Below are 18,780 nucleotides of genomic sequence, written 5' to 3' on the forward strand. Positions count from 1 at the left end.
TTTTTTTTCTCCTTTGCTGTCACTTTCTCTCTCTCTTGCCATCTCTCTCTCTCCTTGTCTCTGACACACTCTATCTTTCTTGATGCCTCTCTCTCTCTCTCTCTCTCTCTCGCTTTTTTCTTTCTCTTTTGCTGTTGCTTACTTGCTGTCTGTCTCACTCTTGCTGTCATTCTGTCGCTGTCTCTCTCGCGCTGTCTTTTTCTCTCTCGCTGTCTTTCCCTTGCTGTCTTTCTCTTGCTCTCTCGCTGTCTTTCTCTCGCTGTCTTTCTCTCGCTGTCTTTCTCTTGCTCTCTCGCTGTCTTTCTCTCGCTGTCTTTCTCTTGCTGTCTTGCTGGCTCTCTTTCTCTTGCTCTCTGTCACTCTCTTGCTGTCTCTCTCTCTTGCTGCGCCTCTCTCTTATGTTTTTTCTCTTTTGCTGTAAATGTCTTTCTCGCTGTCACACTCTCTCATGCTATAAATAACATAAAAATACCAAACATCACAAAACAAAATCAAAGTGAAATAAATGTGATGACTCAAAAAGAATCATAAAAGCAACATAAATAGAATGTGTAAAACAAAATTTTAAGTTCATATAAGGATATGTATATTCTTGCTGAGAATCTTCAGTTTCTTTGTATCCTTAGAATCTCTGAGAAAAGAGAAAGAAATTGCAACATAGTGTGATTCTGTAACCATATCCAGAATATATACCAAACTTGTGGCCAAATGACTACTCACATGGATTAGAGCTTATGCCCAAGCTCAAGGAAATGCGCACACCCACTTTATACTGGTTGGTAAACAGTACTCTCACGGCAAAGTAGTATAAAAGAATTTATTAAAATCCAATAAAAGCGTCACAAATGCCTAACATAACACCTATTACAGAGGTTAATAGAGCAGTAAATACTTATTATTGCTCACAAAAGCAAACTCCACTGAAGGATGCAAGCGGATTCGGGCAGCAGAAATTTAACCGCTAAACCGTCCAACCTGACCACAGATGGGAGTAGCTCCTCCTTCCGGTGCAAGAGCAAGTGAGGAGACGCACAAGAGAGTTAAAAGTTCCGACGATCGTTTCGCTATGTAAGCTTTTTCAAGGAAATGATGTGCGCATGTCCGTGTGGTCCTTTTATACCAGTACTTGATCTTAAAGCGGATATCCGGAATTCTCTGTTGCCATTTTGGAAAAGGGCATAGATGTTATACAGTCCTTGAGTCCAGTTACTGTATTTAACGTTCATATATGCTTATAACCATTAAGGAAAAACTTTTTTATATCTACAATGGGCTACATAATTTTTCAAATACATGTTTTTACATATTATCAATGCATTACAGTAAATAAAGATGCTATAATTAACATTATTTCTTACTACCGGGATTGTCTATTATTAGGACAATGATTCTATTGTATTGCAGGCATACCATTAATGAGTGTATTTCATATCATCACCACATTTCTCAACATATAAAGAGACATAACAGCAAAATACTCCTATCTTACATACAAGGTTGCTGGGGATTAACCTCAGCAATCCTGAATAAATGTACGCTACTTATCTCAGTTTCTTATAAATATCCTTTATTAATTAGTCGAGCCTGCATTCTTATAGATCCTTTATCGGTATATGCACCTAAGATTTTAAACTTTATTACTAGAGTAAGTCAGGAAAAAACTCTTAGGAAGGTTAGGCATTAGTAGATGTAACCAATTACATCTTGTATTTTACATGTTTAATATGAAAACCACTTGAAAAGGTTAAACACTGATAAATACAACTAATTTTTATTTTACTATTATATATGTTTGAGATAATAATAGTTGTTAGTCTTATAATGCATGGTGTTCACTTCGGATGTAACATAATATTCTATTCCATCATAATTATATATATATATATATATATATATATATATATATATATATATATATATATATATATATATATATATAGTGTACACTTCGGATGGAACACAATATTCTATTTCATCATAATATCACAGAAAATGGTGTAACTCAAAATCTTTATTCAGACCATTGGGTATGAAGCTATCCATAACGTGTATCCACTTCATCTCCAAACGTCCCAATTGATTCTGTATATCTCCACCCCTCCAGCTTTGTTCTATTTTTCTTATCCCTAGAAATTCGAGGTCACTAATATTTCTATTATGTACTCTGTCAAAGTGTGCAGATACTGTATGGTTCTGATAACCCTTTTCAATATTGTAAATGTGTTCGTTAAGTCTAGTTTTTAGGAGTCTAGAGGTACGACCTATGTAAATCAGATTGCACGAGCAGCGTAACAAATGCACCACATTTTTGCTGTTACAAGTAATAAATTGATTTATCTCATAATCTTTCTTTTTATCTGCCGATTGAAATTTACTGCATATTTTTGGTGCCTTTTTCATCCTTTGGCATGCATTACAGAATTGGCATCTCCTAAATCCTATTTGTAAAGGGGGTAACCAATTCTTAGATGGTGTTGTATTTTGTTTATTTCTATCTTTATTCCCATGGGATAGTTGTAATTTTAAATTTGGTACTTTTTTTAAACCTAATATTTGGACCATCTCCCAGAAATTCGGTTAATCCCGAATCTCTGGCAAGAATTCCCCAATGTTTCTGGATGATACCTCTTAGTTCATGACTCTGTGTACTATGTTGAAAGATTAACTTATTAGCTGTCTTGTTGTCCTCTATACTCCTCTCGTGTTTATTTTTGTTTTTATATTTTAATAGTTCAGCTCTATCCAAGTTTCTAACTTCCTCAATCTTCTCATCAAGAAAACTACTAGAGTAATTCTTTTCTACAAAACGTCTTTTTAGAATTTTAGACTGGGTTTGATATTCTGCTTCCTCCTTACAATTCCGCCTTAGTCGGACAAATTGACCTTTAGGGACATTTTTTAACCAATGTCTTTGGTGACAACTGTTTAGACTGATGTAATTGTTCACATCTATACTTTTGAAATGATTCCTTGATTTCAGTATGTTATTTTCTATATATATATATTTCCAAATCAAGGAATTCCACTTTTGGTTTTATCATAATTCCATGTTGGAGACACCTGGAATTCATTATCTTTTAGATGTTCCATAAATTCTAATAACTGACTTTCATTGCCTGACCAAATAAGGAATAAATCATCTATATAGCGGTGATAGGACACCAGATATTGCGCCCAGGGGGAGTTATAGATGTTGTTATTCTTCCAATTTGCCATATAAAGGTGGGCATAACTGGGCGCAAATCTGGTGCCCATCGCCGTACCACTTACTTGGAGATAATATTCCTTATTAAAGCAAAAATAATTAGTTTCCAATATAATTTTAATCCCTTCCAGAATAAATTCAAGTTGTTTAGTATCAAGAGTTACGTCCTCTTTTAGAATATTCTTAACTGATGCAATACCAAGTTCCTTATTTATTATGGTGTAAAGCGATGTGACATCGCTCGTAACTAACCACCATTCTTTATTCCATTCAATATTTTCCAAATGATTTAATATACTCATAGTATCTTTTAAGTATGATTTAGTGCTTCTCACATACCTCTGTAAATGTTGGTCTATATAGGCTGAAAGATTACTAGTTAGGGAATTAACACCCGACACGATTGGTCTCCGTGGGGGATTATATAAATCCTTATGGATCTTGGGGAGTACATAAAAGGTAGGAGTTTTGGGGAATTGATTAAATATATAAGAATATTCCTTTTTATTTAGAATTTCTCTTTAAGTCCATTATTTAGATATTTTTCTAATCTTTTTTTGTATTCAAATATTGGCTTGGAGCTTAATTTTTTGTAAGTGTTGATGTCATTTAATTTTCTAAGGCATTCTTTGTCATACTTTTCTTTGTCCATTATAACTGTGCCTCCGCCTTTGTCCGCAGGCTTAATTGTGATTCTACCATCATTTTTCAATTCAGTTAGTGCTATCTGTTCCTCCCTAGTCAGATTTGATTTATAATTCGTCTTTAAATTTTTTATATCCCTATCGACCAGTTCTACAAAGGTCTCCATGGGAGCTGATTTATACTGGGCAGGATTAAATGTGGATCTGTTACTTAATTCTACATGTCTATATATGCTTGGTTCCAGAGAATTATTTCTCACAATAGGGCTATTTGAAAAATACTTTTTAATGCATAAATTACGTATGAATTTCTGTATTCCTATATAAGTATCGAATTTGTTAATCCTATAGCTTGGGGCAAAATTAAGTCCTCTATCTAAGACTGATGTTTGTGCTTCTGATAATTTCACACTAGACAAATTTAAAAATCCCTTTTTGTGTTATATTTGTGTTCTCCTTTTTTTCTTACTGTTTTTTTTTGTTTTTTTCTCTTCTTTACCTAGTACTCTACCCTGTCCATATTCCTTCTTCTCTTGTTGAACAGATCCGAATCTGTACGGGTATACCTTCTTTTTCCAGTTTCTAAAAAAACCTCATCTTCTCCTGAATTACATCTGTTAAATTCCTCAAACCTATTGTATGTGTTAATTTCATTATGGTATTGTGCTTTTTGTTTTCTGAAGGGATTTTTTGGCTGTTGCCAACCATAATCTTCCCTCCTCTGTTGTTCAGAACGTTGGTAATTACCTCTATGTTGATAACCATTTCCTTAATGGTTATAAGCATATATGAACGTTAAATACAGTAACTGGACTCAAGGACTGTATAACATCTATGCCCTTTTCCAAAATGGCAACAGAGAATTCCGGATATCCGCTTTAAGATCAAGTACTGGTATAAAGGACCACACGGACATGCGCACATCATTTCCTTGAAAAAGCTTACATAGCGAAACGATCGTCGGAACTTTTAACTCTCTTGTGCGTCTCTACACTTGCTCTTGCACCGGAAGGAGGAGCTACTCCCATCTGTGGTCAGGTTGGACGGTTTAGCGGTTAAATTTCTGCTGCCCGAATCCGCTTGCATCCTTCAGTGGAGTTTGCTTTTGTGAGCAATAATAAGTATTTACTGCTCTATTAACCTCTGTGATAGGTGTTATGTTAGGCATTTGTGACGCTTTTATTGGATTTTAATAAATTCTTTTATACTACTTTGCCGTGAGAGTACTGTTTACCAACCAGTATAAAGTGGGTGTGCGCATTTCCTTGAGCTTGGGCATAAGCTCTAATCCATGTGAGTAGTCATTTGGCCACAAGTTTGGTATATATTCTGGATATGGTTACAGAATCACACTATGTTGCAATTTCTTTCTCTTTTCTCTGAGAGATTCTAAGGATACAAAGAAACTGAAGATTCTCAGCAAGAATACACATATCCTTATATGAACTTAAAATTTTGTTTTACACATTCTATTTATGTTGCTTTTATGATTCTTTTTGAGTCATCACATTTATTTCACTCTCTCATGCTGTCACTCTCAGGCTTTTTCTTTCTCTTGCCGTCTGTCTGTCTCAATCTCTCTTGCTGTCTCTTTCACTCTTGCTGGTTTTCTCTCGTCACTGTCTCACCCTCTGACTTTCTCTTGCTGTCACTTTCACTCTCTTTTTCCAATCTTTCTCTCTGTCATTCACTCTCTCCTTTTTATTTTATTTTCTCTGTCCATGTCCCTTGTTTGCTGATGTCTCTTACATTTCCCTTTCCTCCTCCTTACAGTGTGTGTAATGACAGTATTATATAAGTTATATAAACCAGGGCTCGACAAATATATTCTCCATATATCTATATACAACTACCACTGTCTGGCTCCTAAATATTCTTACTGGCTCCTGATTTTTAAATAGGTTTGTCGGGCACCGATTATAAACAATATATGTTTTATATAAACAAATCTTTTTCACAGATCTAAAGATGATCAAGGTTTTGTCTGTACAGCAGAAATTGCACTTATATAACAATAAAAGAAACTGTGTGTTATGTGCATGATCTATATCAGCAATTAAGCTACAAATTGCCAAACATATGAACAAATTTTACTGGAGCAGCCCAAGAATACACCCGCTTAAAAATCCTGCTGAAATTTGTGTTCCTGTTCTACCTTTTTGTAGCTAATTTAGGGTCTACTCTGAAATGTCCTGTGTGTCTCAATGTAGAATTGTAATATACCCAGCAATATCATGATAACTGCAGTATTGAGATAGGTGATGTCAGACTAATTGTTGCATTGTCATTTACCCAGACAATCTCATGATAACTGCAGTATTGAGATAGGTGATGTCAGACTAATTGTTGCATTGTCATTTACCCAGACAATCTCATGATAACTGCAGTATTAAAAATGACGCAACAGCAATGTATGCAATGTTTTGTTAGAAAAGCAGCCAGTGTCCTGGGAGTGAACCGTTATTGTCACACTCCTATATCTATTTATCTGTGTTATCAATTTAAACATACATTAATCACTTTATTATTTTAGTATAAAATGTTTAAAGGGATACTAAACCTATTTTTTTTTCTTTCATGATTCAGAACATGAGATTTCCATATTTTTGCCTAAATATTGTGTTTTACATTATTATGCATAAAATAAAAATGTTTTTCTTTGCATTAATACGTGTTTTCATACTTTGTCGATTCCAAAATCTGCATTTCAGGGACATTAAAGGGACACTGTACCCAAAAAAATTCTTTCATGATTCAGATTGAGCATGAAATTTTAAGCAACTTTCTAATTTACTCCTATTATCAAATTTTCTTCATTCTCTTGGTATCTTTATTTGAAATGCAAGATTGTAAGTTTAGATGCCGGCCCATTTTTGGTGAACAACCTGGGTTGTCCTTGCTGATTGGTGGATAAATTCATCCACCAATAAAAAAGTGCTGTCCAGAGTACTGAAACTAAAAAAAAGCTTAGATGCCTTCTTTTTCAAATAATGATAGCAAGAGAACGAAGAAAAATTGATAATAGGAGTAAATTATAAAGTTGCTTAAAATTGCCTGCTCTATCTGAATTGGAAAAGAAAAAATTTGGGTACAGTGTCCCTTTAAGTGTTTTATGCTGCCACCGAGGATAATATAGAATTATACTCTGTCAGAAATAAATATTTCTCGGTTCCTGCATATAGTGTCTCGCACAAATCTCAAAACCTACCTTTTTGCTTCTATAGTCTGATGTGAGTAATATTTAAGAAAAATATTTAAGAAAGAGTAAAATAAAACTTTGATTCAGATAGTGTATGTAGTTTTAATTTTCTAATTTACTTCTATTATCTTATTTACCTCACTCTCCTAGTACCCTTTCTAGAAAAGCATACCTAGGTAGGCACAGGAGCTGCAATGCACTACCGGGAGCTAGCTGAGGATTGGTGCAGCACATATATGCCTATTGTCATTGGTTCACCCAGTTCCATGTACAACATTGCTACTCCATCAACAAATGATACCAAGAGAATGAAACAAATGTCAGAATGAAAGTTAATTGGAATTTTTTATAAATAAAACTGTATTCTCTATCCAAATTGTGAAAGGAAAACATTGAGTTTTAAAGGGACAGTCAAGTCCAAAAAAAACTTTCATGATTCAAATAGGGCATGTCATTTTTTAAACAACTTTCCAATTTACTTTTATTACCAATTTTGCTTTATCTTTGTATTATTAGTTGAAACCTAAAACTAGTTCATATGCTAATTTCTTAGACCTTGAAGACCGCCTCTAATCTAAATCCATTTTGACCGTTTTTCACCACTAGAGGGCATTAGTTCATGTGTTTCATATAGATGACATTGAGCTTATGCACATGAATTTACAAAGGAGTGAGCACTGATTGGCTAAAATGCAAGTTTGTCAAAATAACTGAAATAAGGGGATACAAGATAATTACAGAGGTAAAACGTGTATTATTATAACTGTGTTGGTTATGCAAAATTTGGGAATGGGTAATTAAGGGATTATCTATCTTTTAAAACAACAACAATTCTGGTGTTGACTGTCCCTTTTAAGTGCTTAGAATATATTCTCAAGAAACATGAAGAAGGGAAGAAAGAAAACTAGTGAAATCAAGCTAGGCGCAATTCCATTACCTGATAGCATAAAATGAGTTTGGTTTTGAACAGACACCTTTTTATAATAGGCTTGTATTAACAAAAAATGATCCTGTCATCACTATATCAGCAGCATATGCTGTTTTATACCTTATGCACACATGCATACACAGCACCTTTTTAAAGACCTAGCCCTGGCAAGTAGTTCCCCCTATTTATGTCAAACAAGCTACCACTGTCTCTTTGAGCTGGGTGGTGTCTGCTGGCACATGGGGTACACACAGCATATGTGACAAACTAATTGCTTTTAAATACATTCATACAAAGTGTAATATATATATATATATATATATATATATATATATATATATATATATATATATACACACACACACATACATAAGTAATATAAGCAATTAGCATTAAGTAATGAATACTACTTTTGGAGTATCGAAATTATACACATGAATAAGGTAAGATGTTGATGGCACTAGCAGTAATACTTTATCAGGAATATAGTATGAAATAGATTCGGAGAATGAACCTAGGTATTGTTGCTTCAAACTATTGATTAGAATCCATCCCTCCCTCGCCGGCTGAGGGAAGGGAAGGAACTTTGGACATTCCAAACGCTGAGGCATCTATGAAATGAGTACCTGTATAAACAAGATCGCCATCAACTACAATGACAGTGGTAAATTGTGTATGAAATGGAATCAATAGTATCAATACGATATAGAATTGAAGTACAATAATGGCATTGGTAATCCAGGAGGATTTTTAGCGGAAAAGCACCGCTTTTGCTAGCTTAAGTGGAATAGGCTAATTATTAGGACAGGAAGGGCACAGACTGTAGTGTAAGGGCTACATTTACTTCCTATAAGGTTATTAATAGTCCTCTTGTGAGTAGCATCTAGTTTAACTGTATAAAGTACTATCTAACATGCTAGCAAATAGGAATGAAAACCGGCAAGTAGTGCTTTGCATATATCATAGATCTGTTAGACATTGCTTAATAGCCTACTCATGTTATAGAGTGAGAGTAGACAATAAGTTGCACAAATGCCTAGGTTACAATTGTTATAATGCGGTTTCTGAAACGTCACAGCAAGTAAAAGGATAACATAAAATAGTCTAAGAAGACTCATATAAATAATGAACTTTGTCTTGTAAACTTAAATAAAATGGCATTACATATGCAGAAAACTGTCAACGTTATAACCTTAATATATTTGACACAGGTAGAAATTAAAGCCCTGGATCACAACCTTATTTACAGTCAGTTTGCCGTCCCAACTATACAAGTCGACTCCGGAGGCAAATGTTATTCAACCAAAACCAGATGCTACAAGCAGGGACCCTGCTGGTTTAATAAAGAGGCTGTCCTAGCATCTGTATTGAATATGGGGGGGGGGGGGGGGCTCCACTGAGTGATCAATCGGCTGGCATTGTAGTATCTCCATATGCCCAGTGCATAACCTGTAGTCCGATGTGGGCCAAAGCATAGATTGCTGTGTTGGGGACCTCGATGTTCACTTAGCACCAGCGGTATCTGGCTGTCCACACTTCCAGTGTTTACGTCGTCACCATCAAGAGTCTGTAGGCCGGCCGCACCATCCTGAGTTGTGGAAAGGTAGAGTTCAGTACTAGAGCTGGATTGTAGCGTGGTAATGCTGTCACTGTTGGCCTTGTGGATGATACTTGGTGCCGACTTAGATAGAGCCAGTTTCAGATCTCTTCGCTTTTGTTACGTGGTATCCAATAGTGTTTATTTTCAGTAGCTGTGTGAAGAGCGGTATCTGCCGCGGTTTATGAAGTCTGTGTCTGCCAAGGATCGACTCCACTCTCCGCCATCTTGAATGCAGTGTCGTCATCTAGAGCGCATGGATCTCTGATAACAAGCTTGAGTTCTAGGAGATTATTCTGCATCTTCATATCTATCCTGGTGATGAGCGCTTGAATCTCCTCCATATTCAGTGTAAACGACCCAATATTATTCAGTTAGTGTGTAGTTTTAGGCTCTGTCCTATGTAGCAGTAAGCCGACTGTAGTGGCAGCAGAACTAGGAATCCTGTCCCACACGGCTCATAGGTTCCTTCCGTGTTAAGTTGAGTTAGCCGCAATATTCGGCGCGGATAGAGTGCCCCGCAGTTTGTAGCTAGTTGTTGGTGATCGGCGGTCTAAATTTGCTGGTTATTTTGCTGTAAATATACATCTTATTTGGCAATAATCCAGGAGCTCGGGAAATATGTGTCTGACTGTCTCGGCTGCTGGCTCCGCCCCCCCAGATTATGTATCTTTTTAAACAATAACAGTTTTCAAGTAGACTTTAAACATATTGGAAAGATAAATATTTTGTTTGCAATTTAATAGGGAATGTTAGTTTAATTGTTACGTACTACAACGCCACTGAAATGCTTATTTTGTAACACCTTTCAGTTACAATTAGAGATGGAACAATAAATAATAAACAGCTGTATAGAGGGAAACATCACCAACAAATGAAGGATATGAGTAATATACCTCAGTTATACCAGGAAATGAGCAGTACAGCAAGGAAATAAACCACTACTTATCCTAGTTAACGTTATTTTAAAAACGCACAAAAACATTAAAAACATATTTGCACGTCATACTTAAAGGGACATTAAACCCCAAAAAATTATTTCATGATACAGATAGAGAATACAATTTTAAACAACTTTCCAATTTACTTCTATTATCTAATTTGTTTTATTTTTCAGATATCCTTTGTTGGAGAAATAGCAATGCACATGGGTGAGCCAATCACACGAGGCATCTATGTGCAGCCTCCAATCAGCAGCTTCTGGGCCTATCTAGATATGCTTTTCAGCAAAGGCTATCAAGAGAATGAAGCATATTAGATAATAGAAGTAAATTAGAAAATTGTTTAAAATTGCAAGCTCTTTCTAAATCATGAAATAAAAAATATGGGTTTAATGTCCCTTTAACTACACTGAAGAATAAAGGACTTTTTTTTTTTCTTGAAAGGGGTCAGATTCGCTAGAATTCTTTACACAGGTGAGATTATCCATCAGTGCTACAAGATCCTAAACAGGATTCTGGAAGGGCAATTTTTAGCTTGAGAGCTTTGTAAGTGGAGAGACTTGTATTGCAATAGAATGATCTATACAAAAAGTAAGTAAAATGCTTATGTGTAAACAATGCGCTTGATCTACACTCCCTAGAGAGGCCAAAAAGCAAGTTCTAGAACCTGAACATGCTGCAAATCAGATTGCAATGCGCTACTGGTAGTTAACTGCTGATAGGTGACTGCAAATATATGCCTTTTGTCATTACCCAATGTATTCAGCTAGCTCCCATTATTGCATTGCTCCTTCAACAAAAGATACCAAGGGAATAAAGCAAATTTGACAATAGAAGTAAAATAGAAAGTTGTTTCACATTGTATTCTCTGTCTGAATCATAAAAGAAACATTTTGGGTGTCACGTAAAGTACCATTTACATGAATTATTTAAATTATTTTCTACCTGACTAGATACATTTTATTACAATGAGAGCCATTGATACGTTCCAAACAGAAAACTGATAAACCGAGGCCCTGATATTCAAATCATTGACAGACCATCGAGAAACTGCCTTACTGGCCTCACGGTCTGATGGTCTGTCGGGATATTCAAAGAAAAGGAGTGTGGCCGAGCAATACGTGCAAGCAGCTATGTGTCTCTCCCATAGGTGTTAACAGGAGCATGACGTCACCACCCGTATCGCCAACATCTCCGCTAGTCCGCATTTTGCTGGGGGGGCGGCCCTATTTGAAGTAGGCCTACACGGCACAGACAGTGTGCTCACTGAAACTAAATATTGCTGTGGGGAACTAAGTTTATTTACGCCTAAACTAACTACCTCAGGTGATGTAGTCTCGACATTTGACAAGCTGGCAATACAAAAATGGCCGCTACCCTCCTCACAACCTGCACTTAGCTGATTTGAACATATCGATCTTGTGTCGATGTGTCCGAATCAAAGTGCAAGCTGCTCCCACTAACTCCCCCTGAACGCCTGCTCCACCTCGCTACCTCCCACCGACCACATACACCTACGTCAGAGCTAACTTGCACACCCCTGGAACGCCTAGCTAAATCCCACGTACTGCCTACTGTCAGAAAAATACCTCACTATAATAAACTATACTAAATAGTAAACAACTCCATTGTAACTATGTCACTAACATTATAATCAATGTTTAAATAATGTGTCGCAGAGAGGTGGTGGGCCGGCAAAACCTCGCTCCTGGAACATAAGTTGCCATTTTAGTATGTTGTCGACAATTTTATGAGGCACCTAGGGATTCCACTTGTTTGGGGTGCTACCTTCTTGGCGGAATGGGGGATCCTTCAATTCTGTTTTGTTTTTTAGGTAGATTTTGTTATTTTGGTGGGTGGGGGTTATTTATATTGTAGAGGGGGGTTTGTAAAAAATTTTTTGTGTAAATGAGCTGAAATCACTTTAGGGCAATGCCCTACAAAAGGCCCTTTTAATGGCTATTGTAATTTTATTTTAGTGTTAGGTTTTTTTTTATTTTTTTTATTTGTTTTATTTTATTTTATGGGGCATGTAGATTAGTGTTAGGTATAGTGGTGTTTTTTTATTTTGGATACTGTAGTTTATTATTTTATGCAACTTAGATTTTTTTTTTTAACTCCTTAAGGACCAGCGCCATACCCTGCACGGGGTGGTCATTAAGTCATAAAGGAGCTGCTGTCCTGGGCCTCTTTATGCCGCGATCTCGCTAACAGTGGCGAGGTCACATTATTTCTGCATGCCCAACTCGTGGGGCAACACAGAAATAGACGTGCAGAGAGAGACACTATATGTCCCTCGTATCTGGAAGCAGTAGTGCTGATCGTTGGTGGTGTGGGAGGATTAGGAGGGAGGCAGGTTGGTGGCCCATTGCTGGAGGGGAGAGGGAGTTGCGGGAACGGGTGGGACCGCTACACTGCAGAAAAGATTGCATAGGGGGAGGGGGGGGCAGCTACACTACAGAAACCTTTGTTTGGATTTTTTTTTTTTAATAAAGAGATACATGGATAGAAAACTGGGTACAGGCAGACAGCTGCCAGTACCTAAGATGGCAGAAAATAGTTAGAGGGGGGGAAGGCTAGAGAGCTTTTTGGGAGGGATCATGGGGTTGGAAGGGTAAGGAGGTAATCCTACACTGTAGCAAATAATAATAAAAAAAAAAGGGACTAAAACTTCATATTGTCAGACTGCCAGTACCTAAGATGGTGGTGACCAGTGGAGGGTGATGGAGGAAAGAGAGCTGTTTGAGAGGGATCAGGGGGTGGGAGGGATCAGAAGGGAGAATAATCTTTACACTAAAGCTAAACTTAACCTTGCAAGCTACTTGATTAACCCCTTAACTGCCAGGAATTTTAGAAGTGTTGTGCGCAGCTGCAATTAGCGGCATTCTAATGACCAAAAATCAATGGTAAAGCCATGCATGTCTGCTATATCTGAACAAAGGGAATCCCAGATAACCTTTTATAATTATTTGTGTCATGATTGCACAAGCGGTATGTAAATAATTTTAGTAAGAACCCTAAAGTTTGTTAAAAGTTAACAATGTTTTTAATATGATCACATTTTGCAGTAAAATAGTGGCATTAAATATACCAAAATGGACCTAGATCAATACCTTGAGTTGTCTATTTTTTTTTTATAATTTTAATATGAAAATCATAGCAAAAATTCTAAAGTCTTTTGAGGAAGTTTTCGTCTGAAATGACCAGTCCTTAAGGGGTTAATGTAACTTAAAGGGCCACTAAACCCAAAATCTTTCTTTCATGATTCAGATAGAGAATAGAAATTTAAACAACATTACTTCTATTATTTATTTTGCTTCATTTTTTAGATATCCTTAGTTGAAGAAAAAGTAATGCACATGGTGAGCCAATCACACAAGGCTTCTATGTGCAGCAACCAATCAGCAGCTACTGAGCATATCTAGATATGCTTTTCAGCAAAGAATATCAAGAGAATAAAACAAATGAGATAACAGAAGTAAATTAGAAAGATGTTTAAACTTGCATTCTCTTTCTAAATCATGAAAGAAAAAATGTGGGTTTCATGTCCCTTTAAGGGGTCTAATTTAGATGGGTTGTTAGGTAGAGTAGGGCTAGATTGTGGTTGTGGCCGTTTAGGTTTAATATTTATTATTTTCAAGTAAATTAGATTTACTTGACTATTTTTACCATTTTGATGAGTAGGCGTCTTCTGAAGGTGCTTTTGGCAGGAAAGTACTGTGGGCTGCTGCACCTGATCAGTAACATTCCTGCCTTAACTGTTTCGTCCCCCCTGAACATAGAGGTTATGTGAACTTCACTGCTTCGGTTTAAGATCCTACATGTGATGATCTTGTGGACTCTCACCATCTTCTAAAAGAAAACAAAATTTATGCTTAGCTTTCATGATGGTGAGAGTCCACAAGCCCCGTCCTCTTTGTATACAGTTGACAGCAGAACTTGTTTTGCACTTCATTCGCCCCACGACTTACCTGCTTTCTAGTTTCCTTCAATCTACTTGGTCATATGAATGACTGAGGGATTCTGAGAGAGTGGTGGAGTTCAAAGCTCTGGTATGTAGGGGCATTTGGCTTCTCCTAGTGGAGTGTAATCCCACGTGTGATGATCTTGTTGACGCTCACTAATATGAAATCCAATTTTACTGAATGCAAATACAGCCAAACTCAAAAATATTGGAGGAAATAAGAAAGCAAATTATAGCGAAAACACACACACACACAGTTCTTTTAAATTGTGTCTCTTACTTTGGAAAAAAATAAATATCAAAGGAAGTAATATATCGATGTTACCATATTTCTGCATCTAAATTTATCACATACACAGCTCAGCTCAAGCTCATTTCGTAGTGGCATACTTGGGTATAGAACACTTTACCTGCACATTTCACATTTTTCTTGTGACATTTCATTGTGGGCCTATATGTGGCATATGGCTCCATTACATAAATTTCACAGAAGGTAGAACTTAGAAAAAAATTATTTCTGTAATATACTGAGGGCCAAATTACAAGTGGCATGATAATTATAGCAATATCGCTGGTCCACGCTTACATTAGCGCATGACGTGATATTACAAGACCATGGTAAATTGCATTAACCAGAGAAAGTTTAACGTGGCTAACATCACTCTAGTGCAACCTATACTTTCGATGGAGGTCAAGAACGTGCTAACTTCCACTTATATTACAAGTTAAAAGTTATAGTTTGCACTCGAGTGAAAGACGAAACTGTGCTATTTCGACTTGAGACCTGAAGTAAAGTTTAAGGTTAAAAAAACAAATTTTCACAAGACACATCAAAAACATATTAAAACAAAATATATATACTTTTTATTAAACAATATCATTTAAATATTGATTTAATGGTTTTAAAAGGGATATGTATATGGCAAAGTGTTTGACTGGAAAGGGCTCCAATGTATATATGTGTGTGTGTATATGTATATATATATGTATGTGTATATATATATATATATATATATATATATATATATATATATATATATATATAATGTGTGTGTATATACTGTATGTGTATAAAAGTGTATATATGTGAATATACATTTATAGGACAAAAAGGAGGGCAGAGCAATATCTGTTAAAATAATACTTGGCTTTTATTGTTCCATACAGGAATATATTAAAAGTCAAAAATCCACATTGAATCAATAAAAACAGGTATCAAAAACAGCTGTGTTCAAATGCTTACGCGTTTCAGCTAAAAAGCCGTAATCATAGCTAATCTTAAAACTAAAGAACACACTAATTATACCCTGATAAACACAGCCATTGGTTAATAACAATGATCACACAGCTGAATGATAAACATGAGTAATACTGCCTATAACGAACACCCTCTACAATATGGGCGGATACTTAGTTAACATGAATATTTATCATCTTATACATATGGTGAAACACTCTATTTCTATAAAGAAGTTACTAATGCGAGAATTAGAAGGAAAAAAAATAAACATATAAATATTAATAATATATCGTACACCCTATTTTCCAAAATTATATGCACAGGTATCGATCCCGGGTTCCTGGGATCATGGACGGTGTTACTAACCACAAAGCCACACAGGATTTAAACTTTGTGTGCCATAGATGGTATTCTATTATCTAGGGTACAGAAGCAGTTACTTGCACTAAACAAGAATATATAACGAAAATACAAGTGTATTTGTGATTGTAAAAATAATAATAGTGGTCTAACAGTAAAGCAATTAAACAAAAACATCTCTATAGTTAGAAAGTTAAAAATGGCTAGGGGAGTATCTAATTGTTCCAGTAATCAATCAAGTTAAATTCTGAATAAACTCCAAACATGATTGGAAACGTCCTAATCACATCCATATGATAATGTACTTTACTACTATAAAGGAATGATTAATGTGTATACATGTACAATATAGTACACAAAATGAAAAATAGTAATAATAATATTATGACACCAAAGGGTATCAAACCCGGAACCAGAGAATCATTGGCAATATATTTATCCACTGGGCCATAAGGGAACTAAAATTTATGGGCTTAGGATAGTATAATCTTGTCTATAGTATAGAAAAAGGTGCTTTCATCAACCCAAGGTACACAACAGAGAAATTAAATATGTGTATATAGGAGTGATGATTATAAAGCATAACGAGAGGACATTGGACATCTCTGTAGTTAGGCAGTGACAAAGGTCAAATGTGACAAGGATAATATATCTAGTTATTCCAATGATTAATCAAATCGTATTCAGAATTGAATCCAAGCGGGATTCGGGTATCAAGTCTGCATATCCAATACATCTCATTTCTGCTCAAAATTTGTTTTTTATCACCACGTCTTTTAGGTAAAACAGCTTTATCAATGACCTGCCACCTGAAGGACTCCAGGCTTTTATTGTGACAAAGGGCAAAATGTTGGACAAGTGGGGTAGTGAATTTTCCAATAGTAGAAGTAGAGAAGTGTTCTCTTATTCGAGACCCCACATCACGTGTGGTTTGTCCAACATACTGCCGATTGTACAAATTACAAGTTATAACATATATGACATAAGTGGAGTTACAATTAAGACAGTGTTTGATGTCAAATAATTCTTGAGTAACTTCAGATTGGAAGGTTTTGGAAAACATGGCATAGTCACAGGGTTTACATTTATATCTCCCACATTTGAACATACCTACATGGGTAAGCTAAGAACTCTTATTTGGCTGAAGGGGGGGGGGTAGATCAGAAGGGGAAACTATATTACCAATGGTCTTACCATGTCTAAAGGAGCATCTAATACCACTGTCTACACAATCCATTAATTTGTCATCTGCGATAAGCAGTCTAAAATGCTTTTTGACAATCCCTCACACTTGTTTATATTGGGCACTATGGCTTGTGACAAACGTAACTCCTCCAAATTTACCTGTCATTTCCTCAGATCTAGCCACCTTATCATCCTGTAAAAGGTTTTCACGTTCCATCTCATCTACCTCAGTACGGGCTCGATCTATAACCCTATCAGGATAACCTCTTTGTTTTAGGCGGGAGCTAAGTTCATCTGCTCTATGTACATATAAATCCCTATTGCTGCAATTCCTCTTAACACGTACATATTGCCCTTTGGCAACAGTATACGGTACAAACCCAGGATGACAGGATTTGGCATGAAGTAGAGTGTTACCTGCAATCGGCTTCCTGTATATGTCCATAGTAACTCTACCATCCTCCCCTGTCCTCAGTGTCGCATCCAGATAATTTATTGATTCCGTCTGGAAATCAAAAGTAAATTTGAGGGAGAGCCGACAGGACGCACAGTTACTGAGCTCCTGGAAGTCCACAAGCCCCGTCCTCTTTGTATACAGTTGACAGCAGAACTTGTTTTTCACTTCATTCGCCCCACGACTTACCTGCTTTCTAGTTTCCTTCAATCTACTTGGTCATATGAATGACTGAGGGATTCTGAGAGAGTGGTGGAGTTCAAAGCTCTGGTATGTAGGGGCATTTGGCTTCTCCTAGTGGAGTGTAATCCCACGTGTGATGATCTTGTTGACGCTCACTAATATGAAATCCAATTTTACTGAATGCAAATACAGCCAAACTCAAAAATATTGGAGGAAATAAGAAAGCAAATTATAGAGAAAACACACACACAGTTCTTTTAAATGGTGTCTCTTACTTTTGAAAAAAATAAATATCAAAGGAAGTAATATATCGATGTTACCATATTTCTGCATCTAACTTAATCACATACAGAGCTCAGCTCAAGCTCATTTCGTAGTGGCATACTTGGGTACAGAACACTTTACCTGCACATTTCACATTTTTCTTGTGACATTTCATTGTGGGCCTATATGTGGCATATGGCTCCATTACATAAATTTCACAGAAGGTAGAACTTAGAAAAAAATTATTTCTGTAATATACTGAGGGCCAAATTACAAGTGGCATGATAATTATAGCAATATCGCTGGTCCACGCTTACATTAGCGCATGACGTGATATTACAAGACCATGGTAAATTGCATTAACCAGAGAAGGTTTAACGTGGCTAACATCACTCTAGTGCAACCTATACTTTCGATGGAGGTCAAGAACGTGCTAACTTCCACTTATATTACAAGTTAAAAGTTATAGTTTGCACTCGAGTGAAAGACGAAACTGTGCTATTTCGACTTGAGACCTGAAGTAAAGTGTAAGGTTAAAAAAACAAATTTTCACAAGACACATCAGAAACATATTAAAACAAAATATATTTACTTTTTATTAAACAATATCATTTAA

Source organism: Bombina bombina, chromosome 3 (genome assembly GCF_027579735.1).
Source record: "Bombina bombina isolate aBomBom1 chromosome 3, aBomBom1.pri, whole genome shotgun sequence".
Classification (NCBI taxonomy): domain Eukaryota; kingdom Metazoa; phylum Chordata; class Amphibia; order Anura; family Bombinatoridae; genus Bombina; species Bombina bombina.